The 20,269-nt window shown below is 42.1% G+C and overlaps 1 protein-coding gene across 4 annotated transcripts in view; it reads right to left on the bottom strand.

Moving 5' to 3' along the window:
- Positions 1 to 19,790, bottom strand: part of LOC126183241 (dual specificity protein phosphatase CDC14AB-like) — a 212,138-nt gene extending 192,348 nt beyond the window's left edge. For 2 of the 4 annotated variants that reach the window (XM_049925031.1, XM_049925034.1), the window contains exon 1: positions 19,237 to 19,762. The gene's annotated coding sequence lies outside the window, so the exon portion shown is untranslated. Of the gene's footprint in view, positions 1 to 19,236 lie in introns of all 4 variants that reach the window. The other 2 variants (XM_049925033.1, XM_049925032.1) reach the window with 2 other exon arrangements.
- Positions 19,791 to 20,269: the final 479 nt, after the last annotated feature.

The raw sequence follows: 20,269 nt of genomic DNA, 5'->3' as shown, positions 1-20,269 counted from the left end.
CCAACACGCCCTCCGAAAATGTGATCCATTTCAAATATGCCACACTACCATGACATCATACAACACAACACAGTTACATCAATGGGTTATAGCACACGGGTGGCACCACACACTTTCATTGCCTGAATCTGTAAATTACTATAAATTCATAAAAACTTACAGGTAATTAGCATATTATGTAAAGATTTGCAGACAACCATCAACATACATAAATGTAATGAACTGCACATAAATAGACAAAAATATCCCACATCACTTTACTACGAAATTGGCAGTTAGACACTGGAATCAGTCACAACTGTCAAGACTCTATGAGTATCTGTCCTGGGCAATTGAAAGTGGAACAATCAAGTCAATCTAGCAGTGGGGAAGCGTAGTACCAAACTAAGCTTTGTTGGAAATGTTACAAGGAATTGTAATTCATACATGAAAAAGGCTGCTAACAAAATACTCATTTGACTGCTTTTGAGTACTGGTCGATGGTTGAGAACTCTCATCAATTTGGATTAATGTACCATGATTTCACTTATTACAGGCACAAACAATACAAAAAATATTTAATTGCAGAAACACAATGAAACTAATGTGACAACCACAGAAATTAGAGGGTTTTGAGTGGGGCAAACTATATGTATGACAATTCTAATAATGTAGGGTTACCAAAACAAAATAATAATGAAAAAACAAAGGAAACAATATCCTTCGTAATCATAGCTCAAACAAAGTCCATGATACCATGCACCCACACGTAGTTCCAAAACCCGGTACTGAAAATTTCACTTTACCTGTACACCACTGAGTGAGGTGGCTACTCCAGTCTTAATGTAGTGGTCTTTAATTAGAGAGAGAACATCATAAGTACCTTCAGTCATAATCTGGCTAAAGAACTCTGGAATGAAATTCAAGGTGACAATGGGAGTGCATACAGTTTTGGGTTCTTCATAACCAAATATTGCGAATATATTAAATAGGAATTTCCTATCAAAAATGGATGCATAACAAATACAGAAAGAGCAAATGGATTACAAAGGGCATCATTGTTTCAAGCAGAAGGCTTAAAGCACTGCACAGAACAATTAAATATAAACGACTTAAATCTAAACTGGTACTATAAGGAATGTAAAAAAATCTAACAAAGTAACAAAATATGCAAAGAAAATGGATGTTGAACAGGACATTACAAACTCTGACAACAGCACAAAAACAGTGTAGATGACCATAAATTCAGAAACAGGAAAAGCAACATATAAAAATCATAGCCCCAAAGAAATCAGATGGGAAAATTAACTACAGAGAAACCCAGAAACTATAGCCAATGCATTTTATGACTACTACATAAATGTGTGGAAAAACCCAGCACAGGATACATCAACCTCAACCTCAACAACAACAAGTGTTCTGAATTCTTTAATAGAGAAAAGACATCCACTATGAAACTCTGTATAGCAAAGACTCAGGACATCTGCAGTATCTCAAATAAGATTACTGAATTTTCATCCAAATTCATCATCAGACACTTGAGCAAAATGATTAAGGAAGCACTCATGGAAAGATTGTATACAGATAGTTTAAAAACTGCTGGGGTGCTACCACAGTACGAAAAAGGTGACATTACAGAATCTGTAAACTACAGACCTGTTAGTATTACACCAGTAATATCTAAAATCTTTGAACGCATTCTGTATAATATATTACTAAGCTTTTTCACATCACAGTGCATCACAGACAGAAGCCAACAAGGATTTAAAAAGTAATAAGTCTACTACCTCAGCAAAACAAACACTTCACAGTGAGAAATCAATAATTGGAGTATTATGTAATCTATCAAAAGCTTTAGACCAAGTTAATCACACCATTCTCCCTGAAAAATAAAATTCTATGTTGTGAGAGGCAATGCATTGAATCTATTAAATCCTACTTAATGAACTGATAACAAAAAGTAAAAATAACAGACAAGGAGAGAAATAAATGCTATTCACACATGGGGATGATCCAGAATGGTGTGCCACATGGAAGTGTCCTTGGGCCACTGCCGTTCTCTCTTTTTGGTGGGGTTTAAGGGCGCTCGACTACTGAGGTCATTAGCGCCCAGTCACAGTTGTTAGAGCACATGGAATCTAATAAAGCTCAAGGGGAGGGGGGGAGGGGGGGGGACGACACCAGAAAGTCCTGACAAAGATGCAGATAAAATAAGTAAAAAAGTTAGATGTCTTTGGACAAGCCAGTCAAAGTTATAAAACGCAGAACACGAGCAGCTGCTCGAGCGTCATCAGCTAAAATATCCGGTAAAGTGGATGGCAGGGACAGGACAACACGAGATTGAGTGAATCGGGGACACGACAATAAAACATGGCGCACTGTTAATGCTTGACCACAAGGGCACTACGGGGCTGGGTCACCAGAGAGCAGGTAGCGGTGGCTAAACCGGCAATGCCCAACCCGCAACCTGGTCAGAAGGACCTCTTCTCGCCGAGATGGTCGGGAGGAGGTTGTCCAAGCAGTTGGGAGCGGTTTTACTGCCCGGAGCTTGTTTCCTTGGAGGGATGACCAAGCATCCCACCACAACGACACAAGCCTCTTACAAACAACCCCACGAACGTCAGATGATGGGACACAATGGGAGGCTGGCCGAGGCAGGAGGACTCAGCATCTGCAGCCTCATTCCCAGGCACTCCTACATGTCCGGGAACCCACAGAAAGCTGACAGGAGAACCATTATCAACGAAAGAATGGAGGGACTGCTGGATCCGTTGAACCAAGGGATGGACCGGATAGGGAGCTCCAAGGCTCTGAAGAGCACTGAGTGAGTCAGAGCAGAGTACATACGATGAATGGCGGTGGCGGCGAGCATACTGAACGGCCTGATGGAGAGCAAAAAGCTCGGCCGTAAAGCTGGAACATTGGTCGAGGAGCCAGTATTTAAAGGTGGCGGCCCCGACGACAAAGGCACAGCCGACACCATCGTCAGTTTTGGAGCCATCGGTGTAAATAAAGGTGTGACCGGCAAGTCGAGCACAAAGTTCGACAAACCGTGAGCAATACACTGCAGCCGGAGTACCCTCCTTCGGGAGTGAGCTGAGGTCGAGATAAATATGAACCGGAGCCTGGAGCCAAGGTGGTGTCGGGCTCTCACCCTCTCTGAAGGTGGTAGGGAGGGCAAAATCCAATTGTCGAAGCAGGCGACGGAAGCGGACTCCGGGGGGCAGCAGGGCAGACACATACAACCCGTACTGACGGTCGAGAGAATCGGCGAAGAAGGACTGATAAGAGGGGTGGTCGAGCATTGACAACAGCCGGCAGGCATACCGACACAGCAGTACGTCGCACCGGTAGGTCAATGGTAATTCGGCAGCTTCAGCATAAAGACTCTCGACAGGACTAGTGTAGAAGGCTCCGGTCGCAAGACGTAACCCCCGATGGTGGATGGAGTTGAGACGGCATAAGAGGGATGGCCGAGCAGACGAAGCTCCCATAATCCAGCTTCGATCGGACTATGGACCGATACAAGCTAAGCAGGACAGTGCGATCCGCTCCCCAAGATGAACCACTAAGAACTCTGAGGATATTAAGGGAACGTGTACAACGGGCCGCCAAATAAGAGACATGCGGAGACCAACAAAGTTTCCTGTCCAATGTGAGCCCTAGAAACTTAGTTGTTTCCACAAATGGGAGAACAACGGGACCGAGATGTAAGGATGGCGGAAGGAATGCTTTATATCGCCAAAAGTTGATACAAACCGTCTTCTCTTCAGAGAACCGGAAGCCATTTGCCACACTCCATGAGTATAGGCTGTCTAGACAACGCTGAAGGCAGCGCTCCAGGAGGCATGTTCTCTGGGCACTGCAGTAGATCGCAAAGTCACTGACAAAGAGAGAGCCTGAGACATTAGGTGGAATGCAATCCATAATTGGATTGATCGCGATGGCAAAAAGGGCTACGCTCAAGACGGAGCCCTGAGGCACTCCGTTCTCCTGGAGGAAGACGTCGGACAATACGGAACCCACACGTACCCTAAACTTTCGATCCGTTAAAAAGGAATCAATAAAAAGGGGCAGGCGACCGCGTAGGCCCCACCTGTGCATAGTGCGGAGGATACCTCCTCTCCAACAGGTATCATAAGCCTTCTCCAATTCGAAGAACACGGCTACCGTTTGGCGCCTTCGCAAAAAGTTGTTCATGATGAATGTCGACAAGGTCACAAGGTGGTCAGCGGAGCGGCGGCGACGAAAGCCGCATTGGACATTGGTAAGTAGCCGTCGAGATTCAAGAATCCACATTAACCGAGCATTAACCATGCGCTCCATCACCTTACAGACACAGCTTGTAAGAGAAATGGGGCGGTAACTAGAAGGAAGGTGTCTATCCTTCCCGGGTTTGATTATAGGAACAACGACGGCGTCACGCCAATGCATGGGGACCTGACCTTCGGTCCAGACGCGATCGTAGGTACGAAGAAGGAAGCTTTTGCCCGCCGGAGAAAGGTGTGCCAGCATCTGAACGTGAATGGCATCTGGCCCCGGAGCAGAGGACCGGGACAGTGCAAGCGCACGTTCGAGTTCCCGCATAGTAAAGGGGGCATTATAAGTTTCCAGATTCAGCGAGTGGAAGGAAGGTCGCCGAGCCTCTTCTGCCTCTTTCCTGGGAAGGAAGGCAGGGTGGTAATGGGCGGAGCTTGAAACCTCCGCGAAAAACCGGCCGAAGGCGTTGGAGACAGCCACAGGATCAACAAGGACCTCATTACCTGAGGTCAGGCCAGGTACCAAGGAGTGGGCCTTAATGCCCGACAGCTGGTGCAGGCTACCCCAGACAACAGAAGAGGGAGTACCGTATTTACTCGAATCTAAGCCGCACCTGAAAAATGAGACTCGAAATCAAGGAAAAAAAATTTTCCCGAATCTAAGCCGCACCTAAAATATGAGACTCGAAATTCAAGGGGAGAGTAAAGTTTTAGGCCGCACCTCCAAATCGAAATAAAGTTGGTCCATTGTAATATGAGACACAATTTAGGTCGAATGAATGACGATACAGCTACAGTAGTTTGGTTCGCGTAGTAAGCTTAGCAGTTAGGCTTTACCAGGTAGCCATTGCTATGCGTCAGGCGCTCCGTCCGTATTTATACGGGTACCCTTCCTTTTTCACGTGCTTTGTCTGGTTTGGATCGATTGCTTATTTTTCTTTGATCTGATAAGTGCCGTTCTCTTTGTTATAGGTGTTTACGTCACTCTAAGCTGAAAATGCATTACTGTACTGTGTCATGCACTGTTTGTGGCATTCTGATAATAATCAGTGTTTACGGCCTGTCGCCGGTCGCGGCGTGGCTTGCTTTTGTGCGCGCTACCGCCGCTTACAATTAAAAAAAGAAAAAGAGAGGAATCGTCTCATTAGCGAAACAATGGCAAGAGACTGCTATTTGTTGTTACTAACACTGCTGCTTTCTTTGGCGATGATCAACAAGAACCAAATAATAGACTGCGTATGATAGTAGATGTTCTGAACGAGAGTTTAGCGAAAATTTTTCTTTGTTTGAAAATCTTTGCAGACGTCTCTTTACTACATAACATTCTGCACAGAAATTAGTCATCTTAGATTTAAAAATCTAGTCAATTGACGTGCTTCATTTCTCACTGTATCACTATTAGGCACAAGAATAATACGAATATAAACATGAAATGATATGTATATTCTTCGGCGTTTGCTGTTGTCTCACTCTAGTTTCGTAGTTTATTAAGCAGACAGGATTTAAATGAGATAGCAGCAAACACGAAAGAATGCATGGCAAAATGTTTATATACGTATTATTCTTATGGTGAAGAGAATACTGCATGTGATTCACGATTCATAAAAGTTCCTATTAGCAACCATCTCTTCTCATAGGTAGAAAAAATTGAGAACGTAGAGTTGGCCACATTGACAAACATCCCAAACAGTCTTGCCAGTCGGATTTTCGTAGTACAGTACATTGAAATGTTCCTACATTCGAAGACGAACAATACGGAATTTGTATTTACTTCGTTGGATAATGTATGAAAATGCAGTGGTCGAAACTCGGGGCGGAGAAAAAATTTCGTCTTCCACCGTTTCTTTTTTTTTTTATTTATTTATTTATTTACTGACGCAGAGGTTTTGGCGCCAGTATTTATCTTTGTGCCTGAAAAGCATGCATGTGAATCGCTACATATGTTCGACGGCAGAAGTTAGTTGTGGCGGCACCTACCAACATTTTTCAGAACTTCTGCTTACTTTGCACTCGATTCTAAGCCGCAGGCGGTTTTTTGGATTACAAAAACCGGAAAAAAGTGCGGCTTAGATTCGAGTAAATACGGTAAAACTGTTAAAGGAGCTGGTGAAAGAGGCCCAACAAGCTTTTTTGCTGTCTTTGATGACTCTACGGCAATGCGCTCGGAGACATTTGTATCCAATACAATTCGCCAACGTAGGATGGCGGCGAAAGGTGCGTAAAGCATGTCGTCGAGCACGGATAGCGTCTCTACAAGCCTCATTCCACCAGGGGACGGAAACGCGACGTGAAGAAGAGGTAGTACGAGGAATGGAACGTTCGGCAGCATTGATGATAACAGCCGTGAGGTATTCGACCTGACTGTCACAACTGAGAAAATCGTGGTCCAGAAAGGTCGCCAGGGAGGAGTAAAGTCCCCAGTCAGCTTTCGGTATGTTCCAGCTCGAAGGACGTGGGGATGGGGTGTGGTGCAGGAGACGAATGACACAGGGGAAGTGGTCGCTCGAATAGGTGTCAGAAAGGACATACCACTCGAACCGACGGGCGAGAGTGGTAGAACAGATCGAGAGGTCCAAGTGGGAGTAGGTATGAGTAGAGTCCGAGAGGAAAGTTGGGGCGCCAGTATTGAGACAGACAAGACTGAGATGGTTGAAGACATCCGCCAAGAGTGAGCCCCTTTGACAGGATGCAGGAAAGCCCCAAAGGGGATGATGGGCATTGAAGTCACCAAACAATAAAAACGGCGGAGGAAGCTGAACAATCAGGTGCATCATGTCAGCCCGACTAACTGCGGATGACGATGGAGTGTAGATGGTACAAACTGAAAAAGTAAAAGCAGAAAGAGTAATACTGACAGCTATTGCTTGGAGTGGGGTGGTCAATGGGATGGAATGGTAATAGACATCGTCCCGAACAAGCAACATGACCCCACCATGAGCTGGGATACCGTTCACAGGGTTGAGGTCATACCGCTCCGAGGTATAGTGGGTAAAGGCAATACGGTCAGTCGGGCGCAACTTCGTTTCCTGGAGACCAAGGACGAGCAGACAGTGCAGGCGGAGGAGCAGTTGTAATTCCTCCCGATTAGATCGAATACCTCTTATGTTCCAATGTAACAAGGCCATCGCTAGTCAAAAAAGAGGGGGAACGAGACGGGGGAAGAGCTGGTCACCTCCACGGCCACGGAGGGCCAGGTTTCGAGGGAACAACGCTACAACCGGCGGGAGGCGGATCCTGTTCCATCGAGTTGTCGCCAGCTGCGGCCGCTGTCCCGGGTTGTGTAGGAGGGGCAGCATCATTTGCCAACGAGAGGCCAGCTGAGCGCCTGGCAGCAGAGCGTCCCGGCAAAACTGAGGACGGCCGGGAGCAGCGACTCACGGATGGAGCGCCAGACGAAACGCGCCAGGGTGGAGAGGGGGATAGAGACTTCTTCTTGGAAGTCCGAGGAGGCACAGGGATGGTGGGCTGGACCCGAAGAAGGTCCTCACGTGCGGGGTACGTTTTGGAACGCCGGACCTCGGAAGCTGGGGTCCGGAACATTTCCCCAATGGACGCCTAAGAAGAGGATCGCTTCTCAGGCGGCGGGGGAGGAGGAGGAGGAGGAGGAGGAGGAGGAGGAGGAGGAGGAGGAGGAAGGGAGGGGTTTGGGAGGCGAAGGCAGAGACCCCGGATGGGGGGAGGAGGTGGAGGGGGGACAGGATAGGGGTGAGGATACCGTGGAAGGAGTGGACACGACTGAGGCAAATGAAGTGGTCAACGTCACGGGATGGAGGCAGTCATACTTCTTCCTGGCCTCAGAATAAGAGAGACGATCCAAAGTTTTGAGTTCTTGAATCTTCTTCTCCTTCTGATACGCGGGGCAGTCTAAGGATCTAGGCGAGTGGATGCCAGGACAATTAACGCACCAAGGTGGTGGGGTGCATGTATGTTCCTCACGAAGAGGACATCCACAATCGCCACACAGGGGCTCAGCCTCACACCGTGACGGCATGTGCCCAAAGCGCAAACACCGAAAACAGCGCATAGGAGGCGGGACATAAGGTCGCACGTCGCACCGGTAGCACATCACCTTTGCCTTCTCCGGGAGAACTTCCCCCTCGAAGGCGAGGATAAAGGCCCCAGTGTCGATGCGACGGTCTTTGGGGCCACGCTGGACTCACCGGACGAAATGCATGCCTCGGCGCTCCAGGTTGGCCCTGAGCTCCTCATCAGATTGCAGCAGGAGGTCCCGATGAAAAATAACACCCTGGGTCCTATTCAGTGCCAGATGCGGGACAATGGGCACTGGGATGTCCCCTAGTCGGTTGCACGCCTGGAGCCCCGCCGACTGTGTGGCGGAGGTGGTCTTTATAACAACGGACCCCGAACGCATCTTACTGAGAGCCTCGATTTCCCCGAAGATGTCCTCGATGTGCTGAACAAAGAACATGGGCTTGGAGGTGGCGAACGTCCCCCCCTCGGTTCGAGAACAGACCAAATAGTGGGGGAAGTACTTCGCCCCAAGCCGGCGGGCCTGTCCCTCCTCCCAGGGAGTGGCCAAGGGGGAAAGGGCAGGAGAACCAGAACCAGAGACAGTACATTTCCTTTTGAAAGACTCGGCCGCAGAGCGACCTGATACGTGTTGACGTTTCATCTGCGAAACGTCCGCCCCGATACCACCCACTCCGACCAGGGCGCTCCCCACGGGCGCCACCCAGCCTCAGCAAGGGCCACCTGGCAGGATGACCGTTGCCCGGAGTCCTGATGCCCCAAGGAGACGGGCATCTACTCCTTGGTCGACATGGGGAGGGTGCAGCTCAGGTATCGGCAGTACGATCCCTGTGTTGTCAGGGGGCTACAACCTAGAGGGTACATGACGACCCCACCACAACGGGCTGGCTACTGTGCTGGATTTCAGGTGCCATGGAAAGTCCATCATGATCGTAGGTGCAGATGGGGACGCACTATGGGCGTAACTTGTACAACCCATCAGGCGTTTAGGCCCAATTTGAGGAATAGTGGGTATGGTGACAACGCCGTTACAATGCTGAGTGCCAAGGTCTTGGTGCACTGAGGACCAGTGGTACACCACGTAAGGCGTCCTTCCCCAAAAGGCTCGTACTTCTGTAGAATTTTGAAAAATGGAGGTCAAACCCCAAGGGGGACCATCACATGAAAGGCTGAAACGGTTGAAACTCCTTTTAGTCGCCTCTTACGACAGGTAGGAATACCTCGGGCCTGTTCTTACCCCGAACCCGCAGGGGGAACTGCCGTTCTTGACATATATTAAGGACCTATCACGGATATTCAACAAAGGTCAGTACTATTTATGGATGACACAAACATTTTAATAAATGGAATGGATCTAGAAACTATGCATGGAGGTGGAAGGATATTATACAGAATAGAAAATTTGTTTAGAAATAATAAACTGATGCTAAATTACAAAATCATGAGCTTTAAAAACAATCAACGAAAAGGCAATGAGTTAGTATTAAAAAATCGAGGAATACAAACTTGAACAAGTACGAGTAAAATTTCTGGATGTTCACCTTAATGATAAATTACCATGGGAAGAGCGCAACAACACTATGAACAGTAAATTAAATTCAGGCTGCTATGCACTACGGAAGTTAGCCAAAAGTTAGAGTATTAAAGTCTTCAAATTACTTTGTGCATTTTGAATCAATAATGTCATTTGGAATAGAACTACTGGGAAGCTCAGTACACATGAGGAAGAATCTCTATGTACAGAAAAGGGCTATACACATAATGACTAAAGAGAGACAAAGAACAAGCTGCAGATCAAAATTGAAACTGCAACACACTTAACAGTAGCAAATATTTATATACATAAAATATTAGTACACACTAAGAAAAACACTAGTACTTTTAAGAAAAATGAAGATGTTTGTCAACATAAAACAAGAAACTGTTGGAAACTAAAAGCAAGCCAACACAGGACGAGTCACTAAGAGAGACATATAACACACATGGGGATGTACCCATTCAATTGCCTTCCAAACAGTATAGGCAAAATAAAGAACATTAATACCTTTAAGCACATAGTTAGAGAAATACTGGAGAAACATCCATTTGACTCTGTAAATGAATTTACTGACTATTGCAAGGAAAAGTCAGAAATAGAAGTAATCATCATTCATTCTGGGGAAAAAAAAAAAAAAAAAGATATAAATGTATGCAAATTTAAATCTAAGAGAAATAGTCATAAATGGATCATGGTGTAATCTGTGCTATACATGAAGTTGTAGGAAACTGTTATTGCCACAGTGTCATCTGAAATACATCAGATGGCAAAATAAATAAAAGGACCAGGGTTTATTCCTTGCCCAGCCATCGTGACTTAGTTTTTCCATGGTTTCCCCCAACTGCCAAGGTGAATGGGGAATGTTTCCTTCAGTTAGGCCATGCCTACTTCCTGACTTATCCCAATCTAATCCTACTCCACTTTGTTAATATTTTATCTCTGTATACATTATTTCTGTAATTTTTCTGACATGACAGATGCTATTGTACTTAATGGTCTGAGAATGAATAAATAAATTAAATAGCTCAAACTAAATCTATGGTACTACAAAACCACACACAACACAACAAATTCAAAATCTAACACTTCCCTTGAACTATATAGCTAAAACAAAGTTCATGGGACCACAAACACATCCATATATTTAATATCAAAAGCCTAACCTCACCAATGTAGATAAAAGAAACTCCACAATACCTACCAATCACAATCCAATTACCATCAACTAACAACATAACCCAAAAATTAACAAAATATTGTATTAACACCAACTTCAATATACAAGAAACACACATACTATAACAAACATAAATATAAACCATAAAACATACTCACCAACCAAAGCCAGCTGACACACAAATCTATCAATCTAGTGGGAGCAGAAATAATATATCATCAATAAAATCTATCCTGTGTCCAGCCTACATTTCTCAAACAACAAACCCCTCCAGATAAAACGCAATACATTGTTCCTCCGATTACACCACATACATATATTGGTCCCTGGTTCCAGGTGCAGCAAATTTGGTCAGTCCCATACCTCCTACACAAACCCAACGCACCACACACTTGGCATTTAAATCCAATAACTGTAGAAATTTCATTGTGGTCAACATGTTGTCCTCCACTGAGACATGTACGGACTTACTCAAAACAAACAAACAAACACACACACACACACACACACACACACACACACACACACACACACACACAGAAATAATAATTCCAATCCTGAAATCTTCCCATACCTGCCAACATCAAAATGACTAACGAACAAATTCCCATAAACTCTTTCAATATTATTCTCACTAACACCACTCACGGAGTCCAATGAATCATTAAAATCACTCACCAACAATTTAGAGACATAAAATCCCACACTAGGGAGCTTCACTGCATACATTTCAAATACATCTGGTCACCATGATGTCGCACAACACAATACAGTTAAGTCACAAGTCAAAGCAGACCGGTGTAACTGCAAACTTGAGTTGAGCCTACTATGTACACTCTGCTATAACTCATACAATGGCATGCAGAATACAAATTCTCTCTTCCCTATAGATAGCTAGGTGTAGTAAATTCATGAACTGTGACACCATCTGAGCACATAACCATCCACCCACTTTTCTATCACATAACACCACAGACTTTTATTTACAAACAAACTTCCATGCAGTCTCCTAGTCATCGCCCCATCCTGCCCATGAGCGAGAATCCACTTTCTACAAACTCAAGAAACTGCAGTATTGTAACCCAGAACTGCATTTGGTTTGAAAATCTTCATGTAACCAGAGACTACGACATTCTCCAGTCACACAAAAAATGGAATCAGCCCCCTACAATATCAGCCCTCAAAACATTCACACCCTTTAGTGATAGTACACAGTATTCTTTTACGGCATGGTGCCTGACAGAAGAGACCAGAAATGATGGTTGCTTTGTGGGGCGCTAAACTGTGCGGCCATCAGCACCCGTACAAAATCCCAATTGTTTCACAATCAAATTTTTTACACAGTCCAATCTAGCCACTGTCATGAATGATGATGATGACGATGATGATGAAATGATGAGGGCAACACAAACACCCAGTCCCTGGGCAGCGAAAATCCCTAACCAGCCATGTAATCAAACCCGGGACCCCGTGATCCAGAGACTGTGTTTTCCAATGAGAATTTTAATGATACACAGCTTATCAAACACATGAATGGTCTACACCAGAATACCGCCGAAGTGTGATGGAGTCTAATCAAGTATAACTGTTCACACGGAATTTAAAAGTCCATATTAGTGGAGAATTTGGAAATGGAGTTGCTTCGAGAAGAAATGTAGTAGCTCATTAACATGTTGATACACTCCATCTCCGTCTGCATAAGAAAGTGTTACAATGATCACAGCGATGTCTGTGACTATTATATGTCTGCAAAATGCAAGGTTTTTCCCCCTCTTTACTAAAGATTTTACAGAATGCATAGGAAAGCCCAGAAAATACAAATATCTAGAGTTGGACAAGGATGCTCATCAACTGTTGGCAAAATTAAGAACATATAATATACCAAATAATTGATATGTGTATATAGGTGCTACACACACGAGCAGAGTAACAAATACAAGAACATAAAGGCAAGTGGCAAAAGAGTAAATGAATAAATCACCTGCAGATGAACACGCTGTGTGGTCAGAAAACCAGAAGTTTCTATTTCATAAGACACAGGTCCTGGCAGCCAAGGGTATTACAAAATGATAAAAACAACAACTTTAAAAGCTTTGCACTGCTTGGAAAAATATCTTTGAGACTTCATGATAAATTGCTCTGAATACATTTGCCACTAATCAGCATCTATTATATGTTCTAAGGATAATCCCATGTCAATTCAATGCAGCACTCATCCCAATCCACTTAGATTTCTTTCAGAGTAGGTACATTCAGTGATCCAGATGGAAAACTACCAATTTGCAGAGGTATATGACAAATGTGAAGAAAATTACAGGACTGCAAAGTTTGGAAACTCTGTTAAACTTGCATGCATCTGCCTCTACCACAAATGCCTAGAATTCTCATTCTAATCCAGATACAGCAATGAATGACTAATGACTGGAGCTTTACACTGATATGCAACACGGTTGGCTTCTACGAATTTTCACATACATGATGTCATTGACCTTAGCCTGTGTCCTTCAATACCTCAAAACACCTCACCTTCAAATTTTTTTAAAATATATTTCAGTGCCCCAATATGCTACTACACACATGGTAAAATATCAAGATGGCACACCAAAGGCATCAAGGCCAAAAATTTATTTCGTCTACATCACTGCACTAGCAAAATGCAGTGAGCAGTTATGTATCCAGGTTTTTGCCAGAACAGCAGACAATAGCAGTCACTGCTATTCTGACAAATTGGTGAACATTTATTTATTTGTCCTTTGAATAGCCAATCACAGAGACTTTTATTTCAATTAATCATTGCCTTGTTTCATGGGTGTGGATTGTTTACTCAAACTGCAGTGTTTATATTCTGCGAGTAGTATTTAGTAGGAGTTCGTAAAAAAAAAAAAAAAAAATGGATTTTAGTCAAAATTGTACTGTTGCAATCTATTTAAAGCAGAAGGTCATGGAAGAGTACAGAAGAACTTGAGGAACATTCAGGAGTGTTCTAGAGTATTGCCAGGTGGAAACACTTGCAGAAAATGTAGAAAGCTAATATCACAAAACACATTAACTGTAGCAGGTTTTGCCTCAGCTGTGCTAGGTACTTCCAGAGAAGACGTTCAGTGAAGTTGAAATTGCAGTGGATCTGGCATGGATTGATTAAATACTAGCCTTCAGTTTCTAGACAAATCTCCTATGAAGAAAAAGAGACTCCAGTGTTAGAAAAATTATGCAAAGCAAAAATTGAAAAAGGTAGCCTCAGTGTTGGAGCATAATTATGTGGTACACCTGAAAAAAAAAAAGAACATGAAAAAAAAGGGAGAAAGAGACATTGTAGCCCAGCTGAAAGGTAAGTTTCACAACACAAAATGTATGTGTGACAAATTTTGATATGACAAAATGAGCAAATCAGTTTGTAACAGAACATGGTATATTACAAAGCCAGGTAAGACATGTTGTGAAAACGCCATTCAACATGTACTTGATTCTTACTGTGATTATAATGTGAGCTGTGTGACACCAGGGAAAAATGATTATTTGCCTGTGAAAGAAAATGGAAGCAGGGTACACAAGCAGCAGCAGCTAGGGTTGCACAATTTTTAGCAATTGTATGCATATTTCAAAGATACTTACGCAGATGTAAATATTTTATTCTAAAAATTTAGTGAGTTGTAGCCAAAGCACTGTGCTCTTGCCTATGTCAGTGGGACCCATGCTGGCTGTTTATGTACCATATCAGAATTTTAAGTTAATGGTTGAAGAGTGTAAACTGAAAGCACTAACAAAGTATGAAGAATATGTACTGCCATCAAGAAATCAATGTGTAGCATTTGTTACACGCAATTCTACATTTTCAGCATGTTTTTTTAGGTGCATGTCCCTACTGCCCAAAATTGACAAGAGTGACATATAAGCTGTTTGTACTGTTTGGTACAAACTGCAATGACAAAATTATGTACACATATTCATTAAACACAGGCAGAAATTTCCAGAGACTTTAAAAAAAAAGGGGGTCAATGTCACTGCGGTGTTTGCATTGAGTCTATAACAACTCCTACCACACTCATTTACCACCCAGCAGCAGTTACACATCTTTGATATAACTAAAGAAGAAATGAAAGTAAATGAATAGCTTGCTGTTTGTGATTTTTGTAGAGAATTACTCCTTGACCATCCAGGATGAAGTACAGGGATTTCACTGGAATAATTCACAAGTAACAATTCACCCATTTGTAACTCACTACCAGGCACAAATGCTTATAAAATATACCACATGTCATATGCAGAAATATATCAGTGCCTACAGCATAATACATTGTGTATATATTCTTTCCAGCACCATCTCACGAATTTCTTAAAATGTCTCTTTCCAGCTCCAAAGCAGATTTACTACTTTTTGGATGGATGTGCTGCAGCACATGGTAAAGGACATCATGATGAGGTTGTAAGGGCTGTAACGAGATTAGCCACATCTGCCAGCCACAAGTAACCTCACGAAAACTGTACTTTGACATCACGACAGTTGTTTCAATGGTGCAAAGAAAATATTCCTCCATGTGTCTTCAATTACACATCAATTTCCCACCATGATTAAGATGTTTGTAAGGAAGTAACATTCCAAGAATACAATTCCAGGTAGGCTACCCATAAGCTTCACTGTGTAATACATACCGACAAAGGTTTAGTAGAAACAAAGACTTATTCTCCTTCAGTGTACAGAAAAGCGACTCTATTGCTATGTGGAAATAAATGATGTTAAAAGACATATATGAAAATATTGCCTGTATGTATGACAATCACTGGTAGGGTGCATGTGTCTGACAAACTTATGGAGAAACAGATTAAGTACACGCCAGCTTCTTGCATCCTCAAGGATCGTCTCCATCATTTGTGTTTTCTGTCATACCTGACACTTGCATTATTAGACATACACTCTCCCTGCATCAGATCTATTGAACATTAAGAATTTAATTGGAGACTTGTGAAATAAGATGCAACCAATTTTGGGTCGACAGAAGCGTCCGATCCCACGCGTCGGCTTTGACCCGTGACGTAAGGGTGTTGTCGTGTGTGACGTCATGACAGCGCAGAGTTTGGTTTGAGTGTGGCTGTCTCCAGTTCTGTTTTATCTTATTTTGTTTACTTTTCTGATCTGTTCGTTCTATCTCATGAGATTTTTTTTAAATTTAAAAACGCTTATTACTTATTTTAATTATCTGTTTCCTCCAATTTCTGTTTTAGTTTATTATATTTATCTTTCTGATCTGTTCGTTCTATCCCGTGAGATTTTTTTTAAAAAAAAAAAAGACAAAAAACACTAATCAGCTACTGAAGCATCTTTATCTTCTATGGGTTGCAGGGGTTACGACCCCTGGGGAGGTGGGTGGGTATTCATGCATGGCTGTCTTCACTTACACGTTGTAGCTACGCAAGGCGTCTAAATTTGTTTATATTTAGTTTGCCCCCCCACCCAAAACACCCCATTTCCCGCGCTTGTCCCGTTAGTGTCATTAGGCTTCTTGTGGAAAGTGTGTGTGTTTGTTTTTGTTTCCGCCATATTTGTGACGTCATGGGTCAAAGCAGACGGGCGGGATCGGACGCTTCCGTATTTCCCCAATTTTTATTGCCTTTTCATTACAGCTTCACTGTAAATGGTTCGTAACACCACTACAATAATATAACAGATCAAGTAAAGAGATTACCTACACTATGCTGGTCCACCCTGTTTTGGAGTACTGCTACGCGGTCTGGGATATTTACCGGATAGGATTAATGGAGTATATCAAAGAAGATCAGCACAATTTGTATAACTGTGAAATAGGGGAGACACTGTCACTGACATAGTATAGAATTTGGGGGGGGGGGGGGGGGACATCATTAAAATGAAGGCGTTCTTCGTTGCAGCGGAATCCTCTGACGAAATTTCAATCACCAACTTTTTCCTCCGGATGCAAAAATTTTTTGTTGATGTCGACCTACAAAGGGAGAAATGGTCATCATAATAAAATAATGGAAATCAGAGCTCACATGGAAACATATAGGTGTTCGATTTTTCCATGTGCTGTTTGAGACTGGAATAATGGAAAATTTTTGTGAAGGTAGTTTGAAGAACCCTCTCCCAGGCACTTACATGTGATTTGCATAGCTGTAGATAAACCACATTTTTATACAACATTACTTATGAGTTATTCAAGGTCAAAGATTAAGGGCAATGACCTTGAATGTGAAAATTCTCAATTCTGATATTGCATATCAGTGTAGAGCTCTACTTATCAGCTTTTCAATTTTGCAAGTTTCACTGCTGTATCTGGATTATAACGAAAATTACATTCATTTATGTTGAGACAGATACATGTAAATTTCACACAATTTCCAAACTTTGCAGACTAACTTTTTCATATACCTCTGCATACTGGTAGTTTTCCATACTGTACTAAATCTGAAAGGAATCTGACATGATCAGGTAGAAAATGTTCCTTTTCTGCATCGAACCGACATGGAATTATCCTACCTTTCTTCAAACTGTCACTAAAATGAAACTGTTACTGTCAGACAGGCTGGTGGGGGGCAGGGCACTAGTTCAGGTCGCAAAGATATTTCTCCTGGAAGGACAGAGGTGGGGGTGGTGAGGAAGTAGGTAGCTGCTTTCCGTACCCTGCAGTGGGTACACGGTTGAAATTCCGATTTTTTTTTTCTTTTCTTTTGGGCATCATGTTAAGGCAAACAACCCACTCTACACAATATTTATATTTCCTATATAAACTTTGAAAAAGTGATACTCAGACATCCTGAAAACTATTTCCTCACCTTGTAACAAAACAGCATTAAATTATGTAGTGACAACTTCTCTTTCATGCTTCATAATTGATGCAGAGCAAATGATGTACATACATCATTTATAATCTGACACTACTCAATTATGCACCTTAATACAGCATTTCAGAATTTACTTTAAAGTTTCGGTCACTCATAAAGAGAAATATACTACACGCAGTGTAAATCTTGGTTACAACACAAACAAACAGAAATTAGACATAGCTGAACCAATCAAAAAATCTGCACGATGACAAATTACAGTGGGAGTGCCAAAGTGTTCGATCACTGGCCCACTACTGTTCTTGCTCTAAATTAATGATCTGCTATTTTATTTGAATCAGGAGGTAGACATAGTCCTACTTGAAGATGATACAAGCATTGTTGTGAAGCTGGTTGAAGAACTCCTAAATTAGTATACCAACAGCAAATAATAAATGGGGTAGAAAATTGTAAGTTCTTAGGTACACATCCTGATAAAAACTTGAACTGGAAAAATCATAGATTTCCTAAAAAATTTAGATTCAGCTACTTTTGCTATAAGGATAATTGGTAACTTTATAGATATGGACACAGGAAGTTAACACATATTGCATATTTTCATTGACTGATGTCTTATGGGATAATATTCGGTTATGAAATTTGCTGTCAACAATTCATTTACGTTTGAGAGTAGAAGGGATATTCAGAAATAGCACTAGGAGGAAAAATTTTCTGCATTATCCTTTAATGAATCTAAGTTTAACACAGAAATAGGTGAAACAGGCTGCTATAAAACTATGACAATCTACCCACGGACAAAAATATCTGACAAATAGCATAAATGTTTTCAAATGCAGATTAAAGAACTTTCTCCTTAACAGCTAATTCTATACCATAAAGGAATTCTTGGGTAGTAAACTTATCTTCAATAAAAAAAAGTCCTTCCTTACACCCACACCAAGCTCCGATCAACAATCTGTAGCAAAGCCAGAAGGCAATAAGGAAATCTAGGCCACAAATCAAAAAGAAATTTTCATGCCCCTTCTGAAGTCTACAATGATGAGCTCTGCTTTCAAATTTATATCGAATTATTTGATCGAAACTGAAGACATTCTGAAGACGTTTGACAATAACATAAAAGTCCACCGGTATTACAATCAGTTAAGTACTAGAGAAAAGATCCGACTTTAATCTGAACAACTTATTATGGATAAACCATCTCAACGAGTAGAATTTTCCCCCCTTCTTCAAAATAAAAAATATCACTTATCCTAACAGTCAGCTATGTTTATGATCACTCAAACCGTAAAATAATTCGCAACAATTTAATGATTCTTTAGCAAAAAACAAACGTCTCTGAAGCATGACTGGCATTGTCGATGTTAGTGCGCGTTGTGTACACAGAGTACACAAACATTTACATTTTCATATACAACATATGAAACTTTGATCCCACACCAAACAAAATGGTCACTTCATACAACGGGCACAAACAATATAATCACAACGTAAACAATTACCTTTACTTTTCACACCTGTGCGTGGGATGAGAACTCGTCAATTAAAAACACATAGTCACTGGATGGAAAATGAAGTTCCACAATGTTTTTTTAGTCTTTTCCGACGTAATGGCACTCATTTATGCCATACAAGGTGTCAAAAGCTTTAGACTAAAATGTTTCCACAGCAAATACTTCGCAATATATTTAGCCTGCCTCTTAGCACTATGCATAATATACATTTACAGCACCCACGTCTGTGACTGTAACACTCCAATAGATCGCTTAATTTCTTTTACTTTCATATTTTGTGAACAAATGCCGAAAAAAGCCGGGAATAAACGCCGTCGCATCTTCACCACTGTGCCACAATCGTCTGTAAAACCACCTCGAGCACCTTATATAGTAACATTTACATTAGCACGTTCAATAATTTGTGTGCAGCTCATATACATTCTGCACTTTTCCGTTACAATTACAGCACTCATAGTTACAACATACGCTCCTACACATTTGTAACACTTACTAAACAACTGCCATGTTTGTTTTGAATGTATTTCAAAAGTCACATGGACATTTACAGCCAATCACGGCTCCTCCCACGTACTACAATCTGACAAACGCAATTACCAAAGGATTTTAAAAGAGATACCAAGTGTTGGTCGACGTATGCAAAGAAAACATTTTTTCAAAACAGAACTAAACAGCATTGTAAGGGATTTATGGGCTATTTTTGATACCGTGGCAAGTAAACTTATTATTATCAAACCCGTGAAGTCTGGGAAAATACAACACGTCATCGAACTCGCTTTTAAAAAGTAACGCACGACAAGCGGAAACAATGTTGGCAATACGATAAATCCGTTACGGCCAGAAACAGAACGGGCCAATGAGAAATAAATATCATTCTGAAGTTTAAACTTGTAGATCGGATTAATTCTGCAGCCGCAACCAGACACAACGCAATATTCTGATGTCTTTATTTTACATAAAAACACAGCTGTATAAAGCTACACTTCCAAGAGCTAATACAGCTAAATGTTTTCCAGAATAA

Source organism: Schistocerca cancellata, chromosome 4 (genome assembly GCF_023864275.1).
Source record: "Schistocerca cancellata isolate TAMUIC-IGC-003103 chromosome 4, iqSchCanc2.1, whole genome shotgun sequence".
Lineage (NCBI taxonomy): Eukaryota > Metazoa > Arthropoda > Insecta > Orthoptera > Acrididae > Schistocerca > Schistocerca cancellata.
The sequence above is the reverse complement of the archived record's forward strand: the minus strand, read 5'-3'. Positions and strand labels throughout refer to the sequence as shown.